Source organism: Pogona vitticeps, chromosome 1, assembly GCF_051106095.1.
Source record: "Pogona vitticeps strain Pit_001003342236 chromosome 1, PviZW2.1, whole genome shotgun sequence".
NCBI lineage: Eukaryota > Metazoa > Chordata > Lepidosauria > Squamata > Agamidae > Pogona > Pogona vitticeps.
This window is the reverse complement of record NC_135783.1, coordinates 333870319-333893782: the sequence shown is the minus strand read 5'-3', so window position 1 is coordinate 333893782 and position 23464 is coordinate 333870319. Positions and strand designations below refer to the sequence as shown.

The 23464-nt window shown below is 42.5% G+C and overlaps 1 protein-coding gene across 2 annotated transcripts in view; it reads left to right on the top strand.

The window, feature by feature from the left end:
- Positions 1 to 23464, top strand: part of SYNE3 (spectrin repeat containing nuclear envelope family member 3) — a 172427-nt gene that overhangs the window by 14220 nt on the left and 134743 nt on the right. For both annotated transcript variants that reach the window (XM_078383755.1, XM_020813714.3), the window contains exon 2: positions 16593 to 16671. The gene's annotated coding sequence lies outside the window, so the exon portion shown is untranslated. The remainder of the gene's footprint in view (positions 1 to 16592; positions 16672 to 23464) is intronic.

Here is a 23464-nt window from a genome sequence, read left to right as displayed (position 1 = left end):
ATTCCCACATCATAGTATTTCTCAGGAGTCAGCCAGCAACCAAGATGGCTGTTTAGATGGTGGTTGGGATGCCCACAAGAACAATTGGGTTTGCAAGGTGGGCACAGAAACTTGATTTTTTTAATTGGGTTAGAAATCTTTTAAACCCACGAATGCCATATGGAAGATGAGATGTCCTTGGGGAATGGTGGCTCATCTTATGGACAATCAGCAACTCTTAGCTCCACCCTGTAGTTGCCCCATGAATACATCAATATCGCTGGCTTGGTCCATTTTGCACATTCTCCAAAGGCAATGGGCATCCCTACTTAAGGGCCATGGTTGCAATGTTGTTTGGCTACAACAGGAGAGACTCAGGTTCCAATCTTCACTCAGCAGTGAAGCTTACTAGAAGACTTGGAACAAGACACAAAGTCCCTCCACCTCTCCACATTATGGGATTGGTGTAGAATATTAAAATGGGTAGAGACATGTATGTTGATTTATGCTCTTTGAAGGAAGGTACTGTAGCTACATAAATCTACCCCAGACATAAATAAGTGATGTGCAATTGTCTGCCATATCTACTCAGCCTGAAGAAGCAGGTAGAGGTCATTCAGCTACCAGCCATGGATAAGGTCATAGAGCAGTGGCAGGTGACACACTTTCTGTGTGTAGAAGTTACCAGGTCCGATCCCCAGCTTCTCCCCGAAACCCCGATGAGCCCCTTGCTTGTCCACATCACATCAGTAAGTAACAGGCTAGAACAGGGGTCTCAAACTCAATTTACCCAGGGGCGGCTGGAGCCAGAGTCTGGGTGAGGCTGAGCCGCATCAGATTTTCCGCCAAGCGGAGCAAGAGCCCGAGGAAGCCACACAGAAGTTTCCTTAGCCTAGCTGGGGTGCCGAGGAGGAGGAGGAGGAGGAGGAGGAGGGGTGCACAAGCCCTCGTTCCGGCCATGACCCCCTCCAGCTCCTTTTTCACTACTACCACCACCAGCAGGATGAAGAAGGGAGGGAGCGCCGGCGACCGCCTAGCCAGGGGGAGGAGGGCACTACATAAAATTAAAAAAAAAAACCTCACAGAATTTGCCTTGCCAAAGGAGAAAAGCCCCCACTGGTACCTGCAAAATTAAACAGAATGGGGCGGGGGGGCAACAAGTGTGCGCGCATGCACGCACACAAACACACACACACAGAGGTCCAACAATCTTCCTTTGAGGGCCCCCCTCAAAAAAAGGTGTACTCAGCAGCAGCAGCTACCCCCACCACAAAAGGCGGGCTGGCTGGCAGGTTGCAGTTCTGGATGGAGGGTGCAAGAGGTGCTGTCTTGGGAGAGAGCCGGTGAGCAAGGCAAAGCTTTTTTGACTCTTGACAGCAGAGGACGTGTGGGCACTTCAGGGGGGACAGGCAAGGTGGGGGCCACAAACTGTCATACGGCGGGCCTCAAATGGCCCCCGGGCCGCATGTTTGAGACCCCTGAGCTAGAAGATCCAAAGGTTTAGATGGTGGTTTTGCCCCATGATAGTTCTGCTTTCTCTACTCCCATTTAACACTAGGAATCAAGGCCCGGACTTTCTAGATGCCAAGTATCGCTTCTGTCACCTCTTTGTTAAGGGTTGTCCTTAACAAAGAGGACTCTTAGCTCCCAAATCTTCCTCTTAGAAGTACACAACAGTGAAACTCGGATGACTCTGGAGGTGGCGACAAGCCAAAGGGCCTTTGCTGGTTTGTTCCTATAGGGAAAATAAAAGACAACAGGTTTGTCTTGAAAGGGCCACACACCTTTCTGTTTATTTAGACTAACAGATGCAATACGTGTGGAATCAGACCACCACAGCTACGTAATCAAAAACACTTTGTTTGATTGTCTGCTTGCTTGCTTAGTTGTTTGAATGGAGCAGTGTTTTTGAAGGTACACAGGAACTGGCTTTTTGGCTCCGATATTTTTGCTCTTGGTGCAGTAAAGGCACATATTGTGCTAGCTTGGCTTGTGACATAATGTATGTGCCATCAAGTCAATTCTGACTTACGGTGAGCCTTTTCAGGGTTTTCCAGGTAGAGAATTCTCAAAAGTGGTTTACCATTCCCCTTTCTCTGGGGGCGCCTTAGGATTGTGCAGCTTGCCCAAAGCTATCCAGGCTAGCTCCTCTCACAGGATGCAGAGTGGGGAATTGAACTTTCAACCTCTAGCTCCAAAGCCAAATACCTCAACCACTGGACTATCCAGCCAGATGACAGAAAACCAGCACTTTTTAAAGAGATGAAACTGCATCATCGATTATTTGAAATGGTCTCTATTATATGTGGATGTCTAGATAGTATTTTGTGCTGAAGAATTTTACTGATGTTCTTTGCAGTGCTAATTTTTGAAGCATTTGGGGGCAATACACCTTTACCCCCTTACCATTGGGTCCCTTTACCTTAATGAGGCTGCCTACTCTCCCTGCCTTCTTCCACCTTGTCTCTCCTTTTAGGTCTAGTTGAGATGCCCCACAAAGAGAGAAACAGATGGAAGGGTGTAGAGGTTCCTGCACCATCTTATGCCTCTTGGCTCCTCACTCTTTCAGAGGGCAGCTGAACAGGAAGGAATGAAAGGGAAGAAGAACAGTAGAGTTATGAGTCTACAGAGACTGGCATTAGAGCTTTTGTTTATACATGGACTCCAGCAGAGTCCTCAGCAATGCCAACCTTAGATGCCAAACCTTTCTCCTTGTCTTGAAGTTTGCAAACTAATTGGTTGTTAAAGGAAACCTGCTTCCGGTTCCCCTATGACTTGCATCTGAACAGGAAACCTTTCTTTTTCAGTGAGTCATAGCAAAACTCTGTAATATATGTTCATCAGAATAAATTGGTATGGCAAGTAAATTCTTGGGAAAAAAACCTCCCAAGCTCATAGCCCAAAGTTCTCCTAATTTCAGCAAAGAAAGAAAGAAAGAAAGAAAAGAAAAGAAAAGAAAAAAAGAAAAAGAAAAAGAAAAAGAAAAAGAAAAGAAATAAAGAAATAAATTCTAAATTTTGTCAATTTAGGCAGTCTCAGCTCAACATGCCACCTTGATGAGCAGTTTTGAAGCCCTAAGACAGTGTTTCCCAACCTGGGGGTTGCAAAATGTTTTCTAGGGGGTCATGGGTCACCTTACAGTATATGCGTTACAACACATGTTAAATCATTTCTTCCATGATCTTTTAGAATGAAATATTAAAATTAGCATGTATATCTATGTATAAGAAGCAGTTCGTTTGGGTGGAGAAAGCCTCTACTTTCTGAGAAGGGATAATTTTACCCCATTAAAAATGCCTTTTTATTCAAATATGGCAGGGCATCACACATTACTTGGCTATTACAAAAAGGAGTTGCAACTCAAAAATGGTTGGGAACTACTGATCTAAGAGATTTCTTGGCTCCAATCAAGACCAAGATAAGAAACACTAGCTTTTGTTTGTAGGTTTATTTGTTTTTGCAATATCTCCATAATTTGCCTCTGTGCAAGCCAAGGTCTTTTCCCTTTGAAGAGCAAAGCACACAGACACCAAAAATGACTAATTGATTGCAAACAACCCCTTCTGTGTTGCTAATCTTTATCCTTGCAACAAAATTTGTCCTTTGTGCAATTCTGTCATTTCTATTAATTAAATCAAAAGCTAAAATCCTGATGCATAGTGTAATACAGTGGTTCCCAAATCCTGGGTAACCCAAGTGTTCTGGGTTTTGAGTTGGACTTCAATTCCAAGAAGCCTTCACCACCATCTGTGTTGGCCGGGATTCCAGCCAATGTGTTATACATGGACAATTTTGCTTGATTTGTGCAAAAAATATTGTTCTTTTTCTCATTCTCATTCTCTTGTTGCGAGCCCGGTAAAAAATACCTTATCATCTTGCAGAACAGGGGAAACAATTTTGCAATTTCTTATAGGGCAGGGAGAATAATGTTGCAATTTCTTGTTAGGACAAAGGGTCATTTTGTGGTTTTCCACAGGGCAAGGAAAATAATTTTGCAACTTTCTTTATCCCCAAGAAGAATATTTATGCAGTTTCTTGCAGAGATTAAAGAGGCTGGGTGCCCTCTCACTGGAGGACGTGAGAGAAGCTGGCACATGTTTCCAGTCCTAGGTGAAATATATTATTCCATCTCAAATGTTGCTGTTAGTGTAGGATTCAGTTACCATTCTAGTCTGCTTCTGTGAGTAGAATAGGAGTGGCAGTGACATGTTTTGCATCAGAGAGCAAAATATTTAAATCTGGCCCAAGGACATTTATTTATTTACTTACTTAAAATATTTCTATCCAACCTTTCTCCCCAAAAGGAACCCAAGGCAGCTCACGTCATTAAAAAGAAAATATCCAAAAGCTAAAAACAATAAATATAGAAAGAGTAAAAAGAGTTAAACAAGTATTATATTAAAATGATAAATTAAAATCAATATTAAAATACATTTAAAACAACAGAGCACAACTATCCATTTAAAAATCCCTGTCAGACCACTAGGAAAAGGCAGAAGGATCCATTCTCAGGAACAGAAAAGTAAAATGCAATGAAACCAGAGCATGGAGATGTTACTTACACACATATCGCAGACACTTAAACATGGCTCGCCTGGGGGAAAGGCCTAAACTGGAAGTCTCTGTAGCTTAGCTAGGCCTATCCTCTGCCTAGCTTTCTATTTAGAAAGAAATCTCCCAGCTTGCACTTGGGCAGGAACAGGCAGGTTGGGTAGAGTTAGGCCTATCTGAGCCTCAGTGACTTCTGGTTTAGGCTATATTCTCCAAGATGAGCCATGTTTGGGTGTCTGTAAAGTGTCTGTCTGTCAGGTACAACTCACAGAATGGGTAATTATTGGATTTGCAGTCCATGAAATTCTAAACCCCCATCCCTGTTGAGGATTTTGGACTACATCTCCCAGAGGCTCCCAACCAACATGGCCAGTAAAGTAGTATTTCCCATGACAGTGAAAGGTAACCTTGGTTGTGCCCCTAAAACACGTGTTTGGCATCAAGTCTGGGTGCTCATGTACTCTTAGCTTATCTCAAGTGGTTTATAGCTCTTCCTCATGTTAGGTGGAACAGAAAAAGCAGTATGAAGGAAATATTCCTTGGGGGCTTGGGTCCAGAAACAAAGGATGCAACTAGAGATGGGATGACTCACCATTTTGGCGAGTTGTCCTGCTTCATGATTCATCAAAAGTTGATGAAGCACGAAGCTCCCCCCAGGAACACACAAAGCACAAATTTATTCATCAATTCATGGAGGGGGTTTACAAAAAAAAAAAAACCCTGACTCCCTCCCACGCTGCTGCCCCCTCCCCCGATTCCCTTAGCCTGCCTTAAGGGAATCCAGGCTGCCCTTTGCAAAGATGGAGGTTACAGCCTTCCCTACAGCTTCCTTACCCTAAATGAAGCTACAGCCACCATCTTTGCAAAGGGTAGCCAGCGTCTCTTACTGCAGGCCATGGCTGTGAAGACCAGCTGGAGACTGCGGCGGCAGCACTGGATGGTAACAGTGGCGAAGGTAGGGAGAGAAAGGAGGCAGGGAATAGGCTGTGGGGGTGGCTGGCTGGCTATTGGCTAGCCTTCCCTCTCTTACTATGGCTTTCCCATTCTGCCTACGGGCCCGCCATAGGCAGAATGGGCTAGCCTTCCCTCTCTTCATATGGGGGATGGATAAACATGGGGAAATATTCATCCCTTCGTATTCGTCAGGGTCTCTGGGACCCACGAATATGAAGGGATGAATATTTAATAAATCAGCAATTTCTGACGAATATCACAATCCGATTTTTATTTGCCCCCATGTCTAAATGCAATCTAGTGAAGTGATGTTACTTTCTATGCCAGTTGCTAACCAGACTAGCAGTCACTTGTGGAGGGATCCGGCTTCAGGCATAGATCAGTGTGGTGGCCATGAGGACACATCAGTTAATTATTGGTCCAAGGGCAGGGTCTAAACCAGCAGCCTTGCTGAAGCTAAGCCAAGGTTTCAGCAGTGCCTGGCTAGGAAACTGTTGAATCCCCAGATTGCTCTATTTGACTTCTAGCCCTATCGATTCCAATAATCTAGTGAAATGGGTTGTAGTTTTATTCATGTTAATCTTTGTGGTGAAAGTAGACTTTATCCCTTTAAAAAAAATAGAACAGCAGGATATGAATACATCTCAACAGTGGAATATAAATGCCATAGTAAATAGAGAACCACCCTCTTTAGAAGCAAAAAAATGCAGATAATGAAGAAACAAGATTGATTGGGAAAGACAATAATGCTAGGAAAGATTGAAGGCAGTAGGAAAGAGGAAGACCAGATATGAGATGGAGTGACTAAATAAAGCAAGTGACACCTTGGGTTTGCAAGAGCCAAACATAGCTGTTGATGAAAGGATAGTTGGGAGGTCATTCATTCATAGGATTGCCATCAGTTGAAGGCACCTTGATGGCACATAAAGATAACAAAAAACAAAAACAACCAATTTATCTGCATAGATGGGGAAGATGTTGCAGACACTAAGGTAGGGATGGAACATGTGGACATCCAGATGCCTTTAGTTTAAATTCCACCATTGGCCTTTGGCTAAAAGTTTGAGAAAGCTATTTCACAGTTGGTGTGTAATTGTGGTTGTTGCAGCAGCAGATTTCTAGGGGAGAAAATCCTAAATCCACGGTGGGCTTGCCTGTTTGTCCATCTATAATGTCAGCAATACGGCTGCACTCTCGATCATCTGCCTAAATCCCAAAGCAGTTTGCAAAGCCATAAAATGGTAAAAGAGTAACAAAGAAATAATATTATGTTTGGGAGAGTCTAGGAATGCTCATGGCTGGGGCAAAGCCAAAATAAATAAAGACACATTTCAGTGTGTCCCAACCCACAGTGTTCAGGCCTGATGGACCACATTCTCTTGCAAAACTTATCCCCAAACAGAGCATCGGCCTTTTCAAATAAATAAATAAACCAGATTCTAAGGCTATGTTTCAAATATTTTGACCAGCACTGGATAATAGAATTTATTCTTCCTCTAGCCAGCCTGACATATTTGGCCACCTACCCCATTCAAGAAGCAGTTTTTCTGAACAAGCAAGTTTTGCCAAACTTGTGTTGGCACAAGATGCTGATTTTCCTCCTGACAAAGCCAGTCCAAAAAAAAAAAAAAAAAAAAAAAAGACAGATGTTATTAGTGAAGGACTGTGCTTTACAGAAATGACTCATAGCTCAGAAAGGGTAAAGTTGTGTACTGGAAGCCTGGCCTCTTCATCGTTCACTGAAATTTCTCCTGAGAGACACAAATTGAATCCAGTTCCTCCCAGGAACCCATCAGCATGGTTGAAACGAAGATGCAGTGAGTCACAGGAGTTTTAGTAGTCCAGCCCATCGAATGATACAAGCTTCTGCTGCACAATGAGAAAATAACACTCTCTTTTTCATCATGGAGTGTGCAATATTGATGATTATGCCTTGGTGGGAGTTTTTGTTGCATCAGATCGTATTGCATGCAGACGTTAAATGTCTGGTTCGTAATTACTCTGTGTGAGAAAAGGCAACACTTTCAGAACAGATCCTACAACTTCTGTTCCTTAGTGTTTTTTTCATGAGGTGTATTTATTATTACTACCTTAGTGGCATACATAGCATGTGGCAAAAAAATCTATCATCCTGTTTTGGCTAAAATCCAGTAGTAAACTGCAACTACAATAAACCCATTGAAGCAGTGGGGATTTGGTGTGCCTGTTCCTCTGTAAATTCCTTTGAATCAGTGGGCCTACTCTAATTGTGACTTATTACTGGATTCCAGCCATTGGGTTGCAAAATTAACTAAGGAGTGCTTTACACACAAAACCACAATGGAGAAATCGAATCAGTTGAACATGTTATTTTTCACAGCCGAATGTATGATTATTGTAGAAATAAGTTAATCTCTCCACTAATAGGTGTCTCTCTGCATGGTAGCCTCACAGATTTGTTACTGTCCTGCTTAGAGAATGCGTCCACTTACATGTAAAGGAGTGTAAAGGAGTGCTTTACACACAAAACCACAATGGAGAAATCGAATCAGTTGAACATGTTATTTTTCACAGCCGAATGTATGATTATTGTAGAAATAAGTTAATCTCTCCACTAATAGGTGTCTCTCTGCATGGTAGCCTCACAGATTTGTTACTGTCCTGCTTAGAGAATGCGTCCACTTACATTACTGGCAGGGTGTCTAAATTTTTATTGATTGCTATGAGAACGAGAGAGAAAATGTTGCAATCATCTTGAAAGAAGGATTCATATACTACATATAGGAGTTTTCTCTGTATGCACTCTTTTCTTATAATCTTGCTGGTCTATGACCGTAATAAAGATTGATAATGATGACAAAATCATAAGCGATCACAGATATGTCCACAGCAGAGTGTGGCAAGTGACTGCTGTAGTTCCAGTTATAGAATAACAGGTGTAGCTTGCCAGCTGGATAGCTCAGTGAGTTAGATACCTGGTTGGGGGTTCTGTTCCCCACTGTGCCTCCACGGAAAAGAACCATCCTGTGTGACCCTGGGCAAGCTGCACCATTGCCAGGATACCCCAGAAGAAGGGAATGGTAAAGCATTTCTGGGTATTTTCTTCCTGGGAAACCCTGAAAAGGGTTGCTGTAAGTCAGAATTGACTTGATACACATGATGATGATGATGATGATGATGATGATGATGATGATGATGATGATGATGATGATGATGATGATGATGATGATGATGATGATGATACTACCAAGAGCCAGAAAGATCAGATAAAATTGTAGTTACAAATTTTCACATTTGGCTGTGCATTTCTTCCATGGTCACTATATCAAGATACCCTTTCTTGTTGAGGATTAACTTATGGATAGCTCAGTGGTTTAAGTATCTGACTGTAGAGCCAGAGGTTGGGAATTTGATTCTCCACTGTGACTCCTTGACAGGGGCTCTACTCGATGATCCATAGTGTCTCTTCCAGCTCTGCAGTTCTAAGATGGAGAATATTTGTTCTTTTTCGTGGCCTCTGTGAATGCACACAATTGGGTTGTTCTGCACCTGCGCAGGACCTCTCAGAAGTTTCTAGAGCTTAAAGACATGTGATTAGTAGGACGTTCCCCCATGGAGCGCATGCTTCGCCCGTTTTTATTTGGGTGGTATTTTAGAGAAGATGTACTTTGAATGACATCTATGATTGCCCTGAGTCTAGAAATCTGGCTAGGTTTAATTTCAGCTCTACACATTGACATGCATCTGTATGTAAATTCACAAAACTTTTGTATTTAATCCACTATAAATGGCAGTTTCAAAATGGTTTTCCCCACATAAAATACAGTTAAGGAGCTAGCCTCTCTGTGTTTCCTCTGAAATAAATCCATCTGTGGAAGTCTATGCAGTGAAGCTCAAAGTCTACGGGTGTTATTTAGAACATGGAGATTGTTCCCAAATAATAATACAGTATTCCTCTTGTTCTGTGCCTTTCCTTCCATTCATAAAAATAAAGACAGGTAAATACTACGTGTTCTCTCGGACTACTTTTTTCTTGCTTTTCCATTTCAAAATATTCAGTATCTAACACCAACAATTACATCAGTGAACAAACAAGCAAAGGCTGTGTCCCTGTTTCTTTTGCCTAGTAATTACAATGGTCCTCACTAATTAAACGGCTTTCCACCAATGAATCAACCAATGCTTTTGTCGATTAACCCTCTGAATAAAGCAATTAACCAGCACTGGCTTCAAAAGAAAGAAGGCTAAGAGGTCTATTATGCCAACCATATTTTTATAGATCTAAACAATTTTTTATAAATATAAAGTGTGTTTTTTGTGGCATCAAGTCAGAACTTACATAGCAACCCTAAGTGATACATTTCAGGGATGGTTTTACCAGTTCCAGTCCCCAGTCAGTGACTGAGCAAGGATTCAAACTCTGTTCTCCAGAGTTCTAGTACATCACTCTATCCACTACACCAGTGGTTTTCAAACTGTGGCCCCCAGAAATTCTAGGACTGGGGTTTCTGGGGGTTACAGTCCAAAAACACCTGGTTACACAAGGTTGGGAACCACTGGATTAGACAATGTCTCTAATAACAGTTACACTTTGCTCTTGCATTTCATAAGGGCTTTCATAAAGGAAAAAGAAGGAGATTTGGGTCTACTTTGGACTGAGTTGATGTACTGTCACATAACATATTATCCTGTTCTCTAGGTTGATGTGGAGAGAACATTGACATTGTATATATGCCGTGCTAGGCTTCCTTTTGGGCCATGGACACTGTGACCCTCATTGAACATTCTTAAAAATGGCTCATCTTAATATGTGAGGGAGTGGAGCAAGAAAACCTTCTCCATGGTCGGTATCCCCCATATAGAGATGGTTTGTTACATATGAAAATGCTTCACATGAGTGAAGACCTCTCTTTTTTTGAACGGGGTTTAGTGTACATAATCCCACTTCATGGCTTTACATGCTCCCCCACATGACAGAAGGCCTGAGACAGAACTTGGAAAAGCTACCCTTTCGGACTACAACTCCCAGAATACGTCAATATCAAAACTTTAAATTCTACTTAAAAGTAAGCCTTGGTTTCCTGTTTATGTCCAAAACAAAAAACAATGCAGCTTAATATTGGTTTCCTCTCCAAGTCAAAACCATGGTTTAGGATTCTGATCAGTCAACCAACTTGCCCTGGTTTGGATCTAAAGCTAAACATCATTTCTCAAAATGTGAACTAGCCTTGGGGCCTCGCAGCTCCCTTTCCTCTTTTAGCGCATGCCAAAGAAGGAGATTGGAAATAATTCACTTCCTGGTTTTAACTAACCACAGTTTTTCATTTCATCTGAACTGGTAAACTTAGTTCAAACTATAGTTCAAACTTAGTTTGAACTGTAGCTTCTTGAAACAAACTGGGATGAGAAACCACAATTTGTTTGAACAAACCTTGTTTTAAAGTTGCAACTAACATATTGCCAAACCACAGTTAGTTGAAACCCAGAATCAGATATTCCCAGTGTCACAGTCATACCAAGTGAACAGGAGTGAGATGAGGGTGAGACAAAGGCTCGAGCATGCTCATTCACGTAGTGGTCAAATTACATTTTGGATGTAACAGGACCAGAGTTTAGGAAACAGGCCAGTGGTTTTAAAAACAGTTACAAGCTTTGAGTTCCAAAAGGAGAATCTTGAATTCTCTATGCAATGAGAAGTAAGGGGCTGTCATTTATAATCGGGAGGATGTGTCATTTCAAAATAATGAACAGCTGCCAGTTCTACCATTATCCTTTATTATCTCCAGTCCCTGTGCCTTCCCCCCCCCCCAACGAGTGCTTTTGGAAGGGTAAATCTCCTCATTACATTCGCCAAAGCCACAAGATCCTCTTTTAAACAAATCCCTCTTTAAATCTGCCTTTGTTGTGGCGCTTACCCATTGTTCCCATTAGACCCCGGACATTCTGACAGCCACCTGGAGTAGAAATCTTTTTCAAAAGACTGCAAAAGCACATTCGCTGTTAAATATTTTCCATCCCCAGTCAATATCTTATAATTGGTACTAGATCACTTTTGGGGAAGGTGGTTCTCTCACATGTAGCAAATCCCAGTTTAATCAAGAAGATGAGCAGTGGGAATGAATGTATGATTCACAGAGTTGGCTTAGAAGAAATTCTTCCCGTGGGGCATCTGCATGATTATTGCTACCATGAAATCCCAGCACCATTAGTATTACAGTACTTGGTTGCTTCCTTAATCCTAGTGGATTTGACTATTGCATAATTTCTAACAAGGCAGGCACTGGAGACACTGCTTGGAAAAGGTATTACAATGACCAGAATCCCCAAGATAGGGTTTTGGGTTTTTTTTTTCTTCACTATTGGAAAAATTACTGTTCAGGACAAGAAATCTCAGAATTCACCACCTGCCCCCCTGGCCATGCTGGCTGAGATAATTTGGAAGTTTTAATTGAAAAAGTATATTTTCCAAACTCTCTGCTTTTCATGTCTGGAGGCAAGAGTGACTATCCAGCATAATTAAGGACTAGGTGTATGTTAACTTAAAGTAGTGTAGTTCTGAAATCTTCCTTTGTAGTGTGAGACATGTCAGGGAGCCCTTACGCTTCTAATGAAAATGACAGTAGACCAAACAAGATCAAAAGCATTTTCCGCTTGATCTGTGTGCTTTTAGCTCCCTGCTCCATGAAATGTGCATCTGCCTTACAGAGTCCTTATGGTGAATTCCACTTGTGTTTTTTATATGTTTTTATATGCTAGTCTTGGTACATTGCACTTACAGTATACTGGACTTCAAAAGACTTCTTAGAGTTGAACTTGCAGTGAAATGTAGGGGATGTGCACTGCATTTCGCTGAATGCCTAGACACTAACCAAATCAGACCTTTTTTTGTTTCTCTGTGATGACCATCGAATGGAAGAAAAAGCCCAGGTCACTCCTGGAATGGAGCAGTACCAACCCATGTGTCTTGTTTTAAACCTGACATTTGAGAGGTTAAGATGTTAAATAAAAGTATGCAATGTGATTAAAATAAGGGGAAAGAAAATTGAAAATATCAGTACTTTACAAGGAAGAGACAGCACCAAAAGAGAAGACTGACAAAGTTACACACACACACACCCAATTAAGTCCAAGATCTCTCCTGCACACTCAAATTATACTCAAATAGCACTCAAATCACTGAGATATAGGGAGAGATCTCTGTGGTCACCAGACTACAGCAGCGACTCTCCACATTTTGTTACAGCTGCCATGTGAAATGAGAGACTTCTGCTGATCTCTCATGGGCTCTGTATAACTGAATTTTCTCCAACTTAAAAAAAAAAGTTATTTACAGTACTGGGACTAAGTGTGAATGTGTGCATGAAAGTCTGCATTCATCTCTGGGTTTTGAGTGATTAGGTAAAAATTTCACATTAGGATGTCTTTCTCATCAGTCCACCACTTTAATTTCTCTCTCTCTCTCTCTCATTTGGTTTTGGTGCTGCAGGTGCCAATGTTCATAATAGTGGTCTTGCTTCTCTTTTTATATTCTTTGGGCTGGAAGCCAGCAAATACCGTATTTTTCGCTCCATAAGACGCACCTTTTCATAAGACGCACCAATTTTTTAGGAGAAGAAAACAGGAAAATATAATCTGTTTTCTTCGCTCCATAAGACACACAGACTTTCCACCCCCTTGTTTTGTGGGGAAAAAGTGTGTCTTATGGTGCAAAAAATACGGTAATTCTTCCAGAAATAATTTTTATGGCATAATGGTTAACCTCCCAATGCAATCCTAGTTGTAGGTTTCAAAGAAGTAGCCATTTTAGTCTGTGAAAACATATCAGACAAAAAATAGAAATAAAAAGAGAAAGAGAAAAAAGAGACAGAAACCTTGTGGCACCTGAAAGACTAATTGTTACAATAGCATTACTAAATTAAAACAGCACAATCATCCCAGGTTCCAAGTAAAACAAAGGAAACATGGTTAAAACCAATCTTATGATCTTAGGAATCTTACAATCTTACTTGGGGCAAGCCACATCATACTTAAAGGGACTTAATTTCTGAGGAAATACGTATTTATTTATTTATTTATTTATTTATTTATTTATTTATTTATTTATTTATTTATTTATTTATTTATTTATTAGATTTATACCTCGCCCATCTAGACCAAAGGTATTGTAAAAGATTTATCTTCTTAGCTCTCCCATCCCTGCTTTTGTGGTCTCTTAGTCATTGCTTCCTGTCATCTTCTCTTCCCCCCCCCCTTCCTCCATGTAGTGGTTATAAAAAAATTCACAAACGAAATTAAAGATTTTGTTCTGCCTTTCCAGTACAGATAGAGAACCTTGGGCCCTTTCAGACTCATCCCATGAGCAGAGTCTTGACTACAGTAGTGCAGTTTAACCATTGTACTATTGGGTGTGTGTGTGTAAGTGTATTGTTTGGTGAATTTATTGCTGTTTCTTCGTTTCTGGAACTTCCCTGAGTGCTTTGTACTGAGACAGAGGTTAGGATATTAGCATTACAAAGAAATAAAATACTTAAATCCGTATAAAGCCAATGTGGTGTGTTGGATGGAGTGTGAGACTAGATAACGCGGGAGACCTGAGTTCAAACTCCATCACAGGCATGAAAACTCACTGCAGGGGTAGGATGGCAAAGGAAAAACAAGTCATTGAATGTCTCGCACACCTTGAAAACCATCTTATGGTCACCATAAATCTGAAGCAGCTTGATGGCATGGCGCATAACAACAACAGAACCAGTATCAAAAGAACGAGTCTTATTTAAGGATGCTCTATGTAAAATAAAACTCTTCTGCCTTCAAGATAACACAAGATTATTTGCTGGTTTTGCTGCTGCAGACTGACAGGGCTATCTGTGTGGACATAAAACATTTGGATTTGAAATTCAGCTTCTGAAATGTCTGTGTGAGGTGCGGTGAGGGGGCCTCTTAGGAACCCGCCCCACTGCCACTGAGCGCAAAAGCAAAATGAAGAGTATCTTCTGTGAGAACATGCACGTAGTTACTGTTGGCTGCCCGGCCCAAGCGAGTGTGCTGAATACAAGTACAACTTCCTTTTGGCAGAAGGCAAAGCTGCCAGCCTGAGTTCTCAAGTTGCAAGGCGGCAGAACGCTGAGCGCTGGGATTCCAGCATCCTCTTACAGAACTGAGCATGCCAGTGGGTTGAGAAAATCATTGCCCCAGAGATTGAAAGCAGATTTGCACTGTGCTTCTGACCCACAGTGCTGTGTATGTGTGTGCATTCTTGCATGTGGAAATATGCACAGTGTGAGGGTGGGTGTCAAATTGGTGGAAAACAACAAAAGTCCAGGCAAAAATGAGTCAGAAAGAGGCTGCCTGTTTTCTTCAATTCCTTTATATCTTTTTTTAAAGGCAGTTGGTGGTGCAATCTGACATTTTTTAAGAGTTGCTTTGGTTTCTGAAGAAGCTGTGTGGAGATGTATTTCTTTTGATCCTACACTGTGTAACCTCCAGGGATGAGGCAAAGCTTGGCAGCAGTGGGTTTTTTGGGGGGTTGGGGGGCATTGTTTGTGTTGTGTTAGAACACTCTGTGCTGTTACTGTTATGAAAAAGAAAAGGCTGAATCGCTGAATTGTCCTGGAGCAACGTTAATTATCTTGAAGTATGGCGCTCTTGAGATGGCTCCAAAATCTTAGCGCCAGGAGCAATTCCTGATCAGATAGTGTTCTTTAATAAGCGTCCTCATGATTTAAAACAGGAATTGGGTAAAATGCTAAGGACTGTGTGCTTTGATCCCACACTTTCTGCTGCTTTCTGTTACGACACTGAAATAATGATTTAGCTTGCCAATTTATTTTATAACGCATCTAGCCTCATCCTACAGCATTCATAATTAAATTCTGGTTTAAAAATAATTAAGGCTTGGCACATAGGCTTAGGCACATTCTGCTTATTTTCACAGGAGCGACTAGATGGCGGGAAAAGTTGGGTCAAGGTACAAACAGAAAGCTTAACTTTATTTTCTTACTATGTGTTTTGTCTTAGACAGTTACAGTACATGTCAAAATATTATCTAAATAACTTTGGGACTCAGTCAAAACTAATGAGTTGTCCTTGGACGTTGAAAAAGCAGGTGTGTTACAGTCTAGGGTGTGGAATTGTACAGAAGAGAATTATCACTGTACCTACAGCCTGTGATCACAACAGACGTCATATTCACATATGTGATATATTTGGGAAATTCCTGCAACAAAAGTAATGACTATACAATATACCGGCACATTTCCCCCCTTAAACACCTGGAGAATCCTACTCTAGGATAGTGGTTCCCACCCTTGGGTCCCCAGATGTTCTTGGACTAAAACTCCCAGAAACCTTCACTACTAGCTGTGCTGGCCAGGATTTCTGGGAAGTGTAGTCCAAGAATTTCTGGGAACCCAAGGTTGGGAGCTATTGCGCTAGGAAGTGCAATTCTCCTTTAAACCAAGGTGCACAGTCCCTGTAAGCTTGTTTTGGTTTTTACATTAAAGTTGTAGAATGTGGTGTTGAAACCAGCCTTCTGGCCAAATCCGGATTTGATAGGAAGGATTACTCTGGCCCGTGTTTGTTCAGGGTGGTAGTTCACCATTTCAGGCTGCCCACGCTAAATCACACCATCTCTGATCAATGGCTGAGCTGCCATTGCTTAAATACCTCCAGCAAAAGAGAAATACCTCACAGCCTCACTGCTGCCCTTTGGAGCAACCAAGAACAACTCTGGTTCATCTTCAGATAGGCAATCTTCTAGATATTTGAAATCAGCAACTATGCTGATTATTATAATTTTACCGAGGTGTAGCTATATCCCAAATTCCCTGCACATAGAAAGTAAGCATATCAGAAAGAAGGAGAAGTTGGGAGCCTTCTCTCTAACCTGTGAGCATTATGCCTGAAAATACACAGATACTGCAACAAAGATATACTTGTGTTGGTCCTGTATTAGCAGATGCTCATAGCAGCAATTTGTGGGATGGATTGTGTCTTAATCAATGCCTGTTGTAGGACAGGTACCTGCGTAGCATGCCAAAGGTATGCAAGGGTAGTCCCAGAAACTATGAAAAAAAAAGGGCTGTTCTGTTCCGTTCTGTGGCAGACTGATAATGCAATTTTTGTTTTAGGAAACTGAAAAAAAGTTGAGAACGGAGTTTGGTCTATTTCACCAGAACGGTAACCAAGGTTGCAGCCTGAAAGCTGAAGGTAAGTTAATTTGCAATATTTGACTGGCTATTCTAGAGTACTCGCTGCCAGCATTCCTTGGAAATGCTCCAAAATACGGATGCAAAAGGGATTTTAAAATGCCCGTATGTTCGGCCAGTAACCCCATTGGCTATGGAATTCTGGGAGTTGTAATCCACCTTTTCCCCATCTCTGCCCTATCTCTACCACCATCATCCCCTGGATGCTTTCTGGAAGCTGTCAGGCACTTGAGTAGACCCATTTCCTATCCCAGCTACAGCTCCCTGGAATCCATGGGATTTGGGTGTTGTAGTCTAGAAAAGTAACTTTTCCTGGATTTCATGGACACCTTGACATTTCTTATAACCTGGAAGTTCATGGGGCTTTCTCAGGTGCTTAGAGTTTTAAAAGTTTTTTTTTTTCTCTGCAGACATAAACCTGACCAAGTGCTTCTTATGTGAAGCTGTTTTGCTTATAAACTGCTCTGCCAGAATTGGCCAGTTTAGTCATTAGCAAATGTTCCTTGAAAACCTAGAAGGCTGGCAGATCATCTAATTTTATCTCCAGGAGGAAAGAATGACATTCCTGTGTCATTCAAATGACCCACTGAGACAGACTCCTCTTTTAACTGCTGCTTTCAACTGCCTTTATCCAGCTTAGTACTATCAGTGACAAGAATTGCCTCTGAACATCCAACCTGGATCACAGCTGTTTCCATGTTATGGGCTGTATATAACATTTGACACTCTCAAGTGTTTTGACTACGTTTTTCAGCAGCAAGTTAGTCTGGGACCCTGATTGTTTCCAATAGCAAAATGTGTAACATTCCAGTAACTGGGAAGCGCTGTCTCTAAGGAAGAGCTACAGTATTTCAGATTCCTGGCACATGTTTCTATCTCCACGTTTTTGTATTTGTATAAGAGCTGGGCTTTTGCATGGTAGCCAAGCGTGGGAAAGCGGATTAATCGGAAACATGTTGAAGCCATTTAAGGAGCCTCTACAGGACAAATATTTGGTTTAAGTGTATATCTAAGGCAGGGCATGGTGAATGTCTTCAGAAGTCAGATTATTTTAAAAATCAAAATAAAAGAACACAGTTTGTGTTATCAAACTATTGACTGGTTGGTTGGTTGGTTGGTTGGTTGGTTGGTTGGTTGGTTGGTTGGTTGGTTGGTTGGTTGGTTGGTTGGTTGGTTGGTTGGTTGGTTGGTTGGTTGGTTGGTTGGTTGGTTGGTTGGTTGGTTGGTTGGTTGGTTGGTTGGTTAATAATTCTAAAGATTTTGAAGAGGTGTACAGCAATAATAAAACATACGCTATTAAATGATACCTGAAATGAATATATACTAGCTATATTACTCATAAAATATTTGATTGCCTCAACCACATAGGGAAGACTGTCAAAAATAGGTAAATGTTCAACGTGTGCTTAAAAAAAGAATTAGTGAAACATGTTGAGCTATGGGCAAACTATAGTTTAGGGAAGACAGATGATGAATACTCAGTAAACTCACTCCACTCCTTGGACATCTCAGACTTCAGAAACTCTACTACAGTCACAATAGGTAGGAAGCCAGTTAACAACACACACATATATCTGGCTAACTCCCTCCTTTCTGTTTTCTTTTTGCTTCTCCTTTCTCCGCCATTCATTCATCTAGTTCTTTTCTTGTCTCCAGTTTCAGTACAACCAAAACAGATTGCTTGGATGAGTTGTTTAAATTAAATTATTGCTCAATTGCGACTCTTTCCAGCCAGTAACGCCTGATTCTGTGGCCAGGGTGCTTGACCGCTGTCGGGCCACCACCTCCTCCTTGGACCCTTGCCCGGCCTGGCTAATCAAAGCAGCCAGGCCGAAAACAACTGAATGGGCCACAGCAATAATAAATGGGTCTTTCCTGGAGGGCAGGTTCCCGCCTGCTCTCAAGGAGACACTCATTAGGCCCATACGAAAGAAACCTAGTTTGGCGGCGGACGAAATTGGCAACTATAGGCCCGTCGCCAATATTTCTTTCATGAGCAAAGTGGTGGAGAGGGTGGTGGCAGACCAGCTTCAGGCACTCCTGGATGAAACAGATGCCCTGGATCCGTTCCAGTCGGGCTTCAGGCCGCGTCACGGTACAGAGACGGCATTGGTCGCCCTGTATGATGACCTGCTGAGGGAGGCCGACAGGGGCAAAACGTCTCTGCTGGTCCTCCTCGATATTTCGGCGGCCTTTGATACCGTCGACCACGGTATCCTCCTGGGGAGGCTCTCCGAGTTGGGAATCGGTGGCCTGGCGTTAGCCTGGCTCCGTTCCTTCTTGGAGGACCGCCCCCAGAGAGTTCAGCTTGGGGAGAGTGTCTCGGCCCCGTGGAACTCCAACTGTGGGGTTCCACAGGGGTCGATTATCTCCCCAATGCTATTTAACATCTATATGAGGCTGCTAGCGGGGGTCATCAGGGGGTGTGGAGCGCTGTGTCATCAGTATGCTGATGACACCCAGCTCTACATCTCCTTTTTACCAACTGCAGGTGATGCCGTCCTGTCCCTTCAGCACTGCCTGGGGACTGTACTGGAATGGATGCAGGAAAATGGCCTGCGGCTGAACCCGGACAAGACGGAAGTACTGAGGGTGGGCCCCCCCGTGGTTGGTGGCTTGGTTGGCTCTCTCTCGTTTGGGGGGGCCACCCTGGCTCCGGTGAGTGGGGTCCGCAGCTTGGGCATACATTTGGACCCGACGCTCACCATGGAAACACAGGTGGCGTCGGTTGTCCGCTCCGCCTTTTTCCACCTTTGGCGGATTGCCCGGCTGCGGCCCTATCTCGACACGGGGGCGCTCACCACCTTAGTACACGCGCTCGTAATCTCAAGATTAGATCACTGCAACGCGCTCTACGTGGGGCTACCTTTGAGGCTGATACGGAAACTCCAGATGGTGCAGAATGCAGCAGCCAGACTCCTTACCGGAGGGAGAAAATTCCACCACATTTCTCCTATCCTGGCTAGACTGCATTGGCTGCCCATTCGTTTCCGTATTGACTTCAAAGTTTTAATACTCACTTATAAGGCCCTAAACGGTTTGGGACCTCGATACTTGGCGGAACGCCTTCACCCACCAAGTTCTACCTGGACCACCCGCGCGACCCAGGAGGTGAGGCTGAGGAGCCTGACGCCGAGGGAGGCCCGGAGGGAGAAGACATGAAACCGGGCCTTCTCGGCGGTGGCTCCTCGCCTTTGGAACAATCTCCCTCCTGAGATTCGTGCGGCCCCTACGCTGGGTACATTCAAAACTCAACTAAAAACATGGCTCTATGTCAAGGCCTTCCCTCCTGCCAGCACCTAATCTAACTTATTTATTTTTCTCTTCTTTATCTATTTATTATTTGCGATTATTTATGATTTTTGTTATTTTCTGTTAATTGATTTTTAATTTATTTTATTATAATTATATCTATGTTCTTGTTAGCCGCTCAGAGTGGTATAGATTTACCAGATGAGCGGGATATAAATCAAATAAATAAATAAATAAATAAATAAATTGAAAATGTTAGCCTGTGGGCTGGTTTTGTTCTTTTTTTTTTTTTTTTTTTTTTACTTTTCTACAATCCCTGCAGCTTGAGATGGTATTGTAGTCATGTTGTTATTGTTGTTGTTATGCTTATTAACAGCAAGCATAACAACAACAACAATAATATCATTTCAGTGCTATTGACCCTTCCTATTGCATTGTTATGGGGTGAGGAGGAGAAGAAATCGGTTTGATAGATATTGCCTCTGCGTTTCTTAGAAGGGAAAAGCCAGGCATGAATCAAGCACACCTCCAACTCTGTGATTCTGTCTGAGCAGTTTACTCATGCAACTAAAAATAGGTCACTCTGAGCTGAGAAAAAAAAACCCAGAAAAGCATGTGGTAGAACAAGCCAAGCAGACTACTGGTTGATCTTTTGAAAAATGATTGTGTCTAGAGGAACAGGGAAATGAAATGTGCAAACATAATTTCTTTCAGCTGTTGTGTGCCCAGTGCTGTAATCATGTCAGCCCCTGGCATCCTTGGAACAGCTGGCAGGGCCCCAGTCCACTGGCCAGTCTAGACCAAGCCAAATGTTGACAACTGGTCCTTGAGCCCTCTTACACTTCCCATCTCCTGGCTTCAAACTCAGGGCAGCTTCAGGGACTTGAATCTAGCCATCCTTTCAACAGCAGTTGAAGGATATAAATTGTTCTAAAATAACAGAAAGAATAGAAATGGAGGTAGAGTTGCAATATATGTCAAAATACATATTCCTGCACAGAAATACAGGAGGAGGACACTGGTTGTCCCACTGAAGGTATCTGGATCAATGTGAGAAACAAAAGTAACATGGTAGTTGGAATCTACTACTGACCACCCAATCAAGCAGAGGATGCAGACAATACTTTTGAAAAACAAATTGCAAGGAGTTGGGATGGAGCAAAATTCGCCATATGTCGTGTGATCACTGGGAGGTAGATCACGCCGGACTGCTCCACAGGTGGTACAGAAGTTTTTTCTAAGTGTGTGCATTTCCTCTCTTCCGCTGGTATCCTTACGTTGGGTAAATGGTCCTGAATAAAAAAGGGAATTCTGCATTCAATGGTCCTGAATAAAAAAGGGAATTCTGCATTCACGTATAGTTAGCACTGAAGGAAGTAGTTGCTTTATTTTAAAAATGCTGAAAGGATTGTACTGTTCTGTTGAAGTGTACTCTGTTCACCAAATACAAAAATGTAGATTTTTGTGATATTTGTGTATATGAATGTGTGCAATCAAACTTTTATATGGCAAGATAAGGACAAGGATGGAGAAACCTGGTTGCTTCCTTTCAAGTACACAGGGAATTTTTTTTGGTAAATTCTTTAAAATAAGCTATGAAATTCTTTCCCCATTTGCATTATTGGAATTTAATAGGAACCGCCATCCCCAGCGTTGTTGCTGCCTCCCATTGCAGATGCTAAAGATAAAGATGCTCTCTGGAAAACTAGGTTGCAATCACAATCCCTTTTGACAGAGTTAAATGCACGCAAATTCAAACCCAGGCTTTTCAGAGTTAAGCACTAACCATCTGAATGCTCTGAACTCCAGTATACTACACAAACCTGGCTCAACCCAGTGCCAGGTGGGGATGACAGGAGCTGTTGCCCAACAGAGAGGGCAGCAGATTGGGCAAGGTTGGTATAGAAGATTAGCGTTTCAAATGAAATCACAGCGGAGGTTGCGCAGCCAAGATTGTGCACCTTTTCTGGAGGCTTCTTATAGTCACCCCAATACACTCCTTTCATTCCTCACTATGCAGGAACACACCCTGTCCCTAGATGAACTCTACCTGCTTTTAGATGAGTTTCACCCTGTGACAGGTTCCTCGGTTTTACTTGCTTGACAGTACAGTATTTGTGCCATGGGGCCTTGGAACAGGAAGATTGGGGAGCAGCAACAAAGCAGAGTAAAGCCCAATTGATGTGCAAACGTGGGACTCCCTGTGAGCAGCCTGAAGAGATACAAGACCCATACTTTTCCCATCCACCCCACCCCCACAAACCCTTGATGTCTGAGGTTGTCCAGTTGTCTTCACTCATCTGAACTTAATAATACAAATTGCATGCCATCAAGTTTATTCTGATTTATGGCAACTCTTTCCTAGGTTTTCTAGGTAGAGAACACTCAGAAGTGGTTTACCATTTTCTTCTGGGGGCATCCTGGGACTGTGCAGCTTGCCCAAGGTTACCCAGGCTGGCTCTTCTCTCAGGAAGCATGGTGGGGAATTGAATTTCCAAAACTCTGGCTCTGCAGTGAGATGCCTCAACCAGCCAAACTAAGCTATCCAGCTAGACTAATTGAACTTAATGAAACTCTAAAGGATTTTAAGTGCAAGTCACTTAGGTGATCAGCCCCACTCCTTTTGATCTCTCACAGGGTTTTGATGCCTCTTTCTGACAGATTTTGGTTTCACTTGAGACATTTGGTGCCTCTGTGTATGCCTACTTCTTGGCTTGGATTGGGATGATGCTCATGACTCCTTTGGGTAACATGTAGCAGAACTTTCACTCTTTTGCTTCTTGACACCTGTTGTGTACATTACTTCTAAAACATAGCTTGTTCTGTTCTTTATTAGGAGCCCTGAACAGGAACTAATTTTTGTCCTTAGTCCCCAGTCCCTCAGAGCAAAGTGTTTCATTGCTTGTTATTAAATCATTTAGAGTGGGAGAGTCATGTTATCTCACCAAAGTGGGAGAAGGATAATTTATCGGGTAGTTTGTTCCCCTGGTGGTTTTTAGCTCCTTGTTCATTGGGTTTCCTGCCTTTCAGAGGGACGGAGCATCCTGGCTGTTCTCTGAGGCTGCTGTCTGAATTGTATTACAAAGCTAGAGCGTTGCTTCTTTGTATGGTCTGTCGATCTGCAAACGAGCAAAGCAACACTAAAGTTTTGTAATCTGATTCACCAGCTGCTTCTGCCAGCAGCTGTTACTACCTCATAGAGATAAGGTAAGCTCAAACTCTAGACGCCACCTGACCCTCAAAACAAATAATGCTAAAAAAAGCATTACTCGGTACCTCAAACCCTTGTGAGGAGTTGCTTCTGAGCTGTGAGGAAACTGTACTGGGAATGATCCAGAGAGCCAGAAGTATGAATTTAGAAGTACAATATGAAGTGCCTGTTGTTCCTCCATCTAATCTGCATTCTAAATTCCACATTCTAGATGATGGTTTCCCAACTTTGGGTAACCCAGGTGTTCTTGGACCTCAGTTTCCAGAAACCCCTGCCAGCAGAGCTGGTGGTGAAGGCTTCTGGGAATTGGAGTCGAAGGACACCTCGGCTA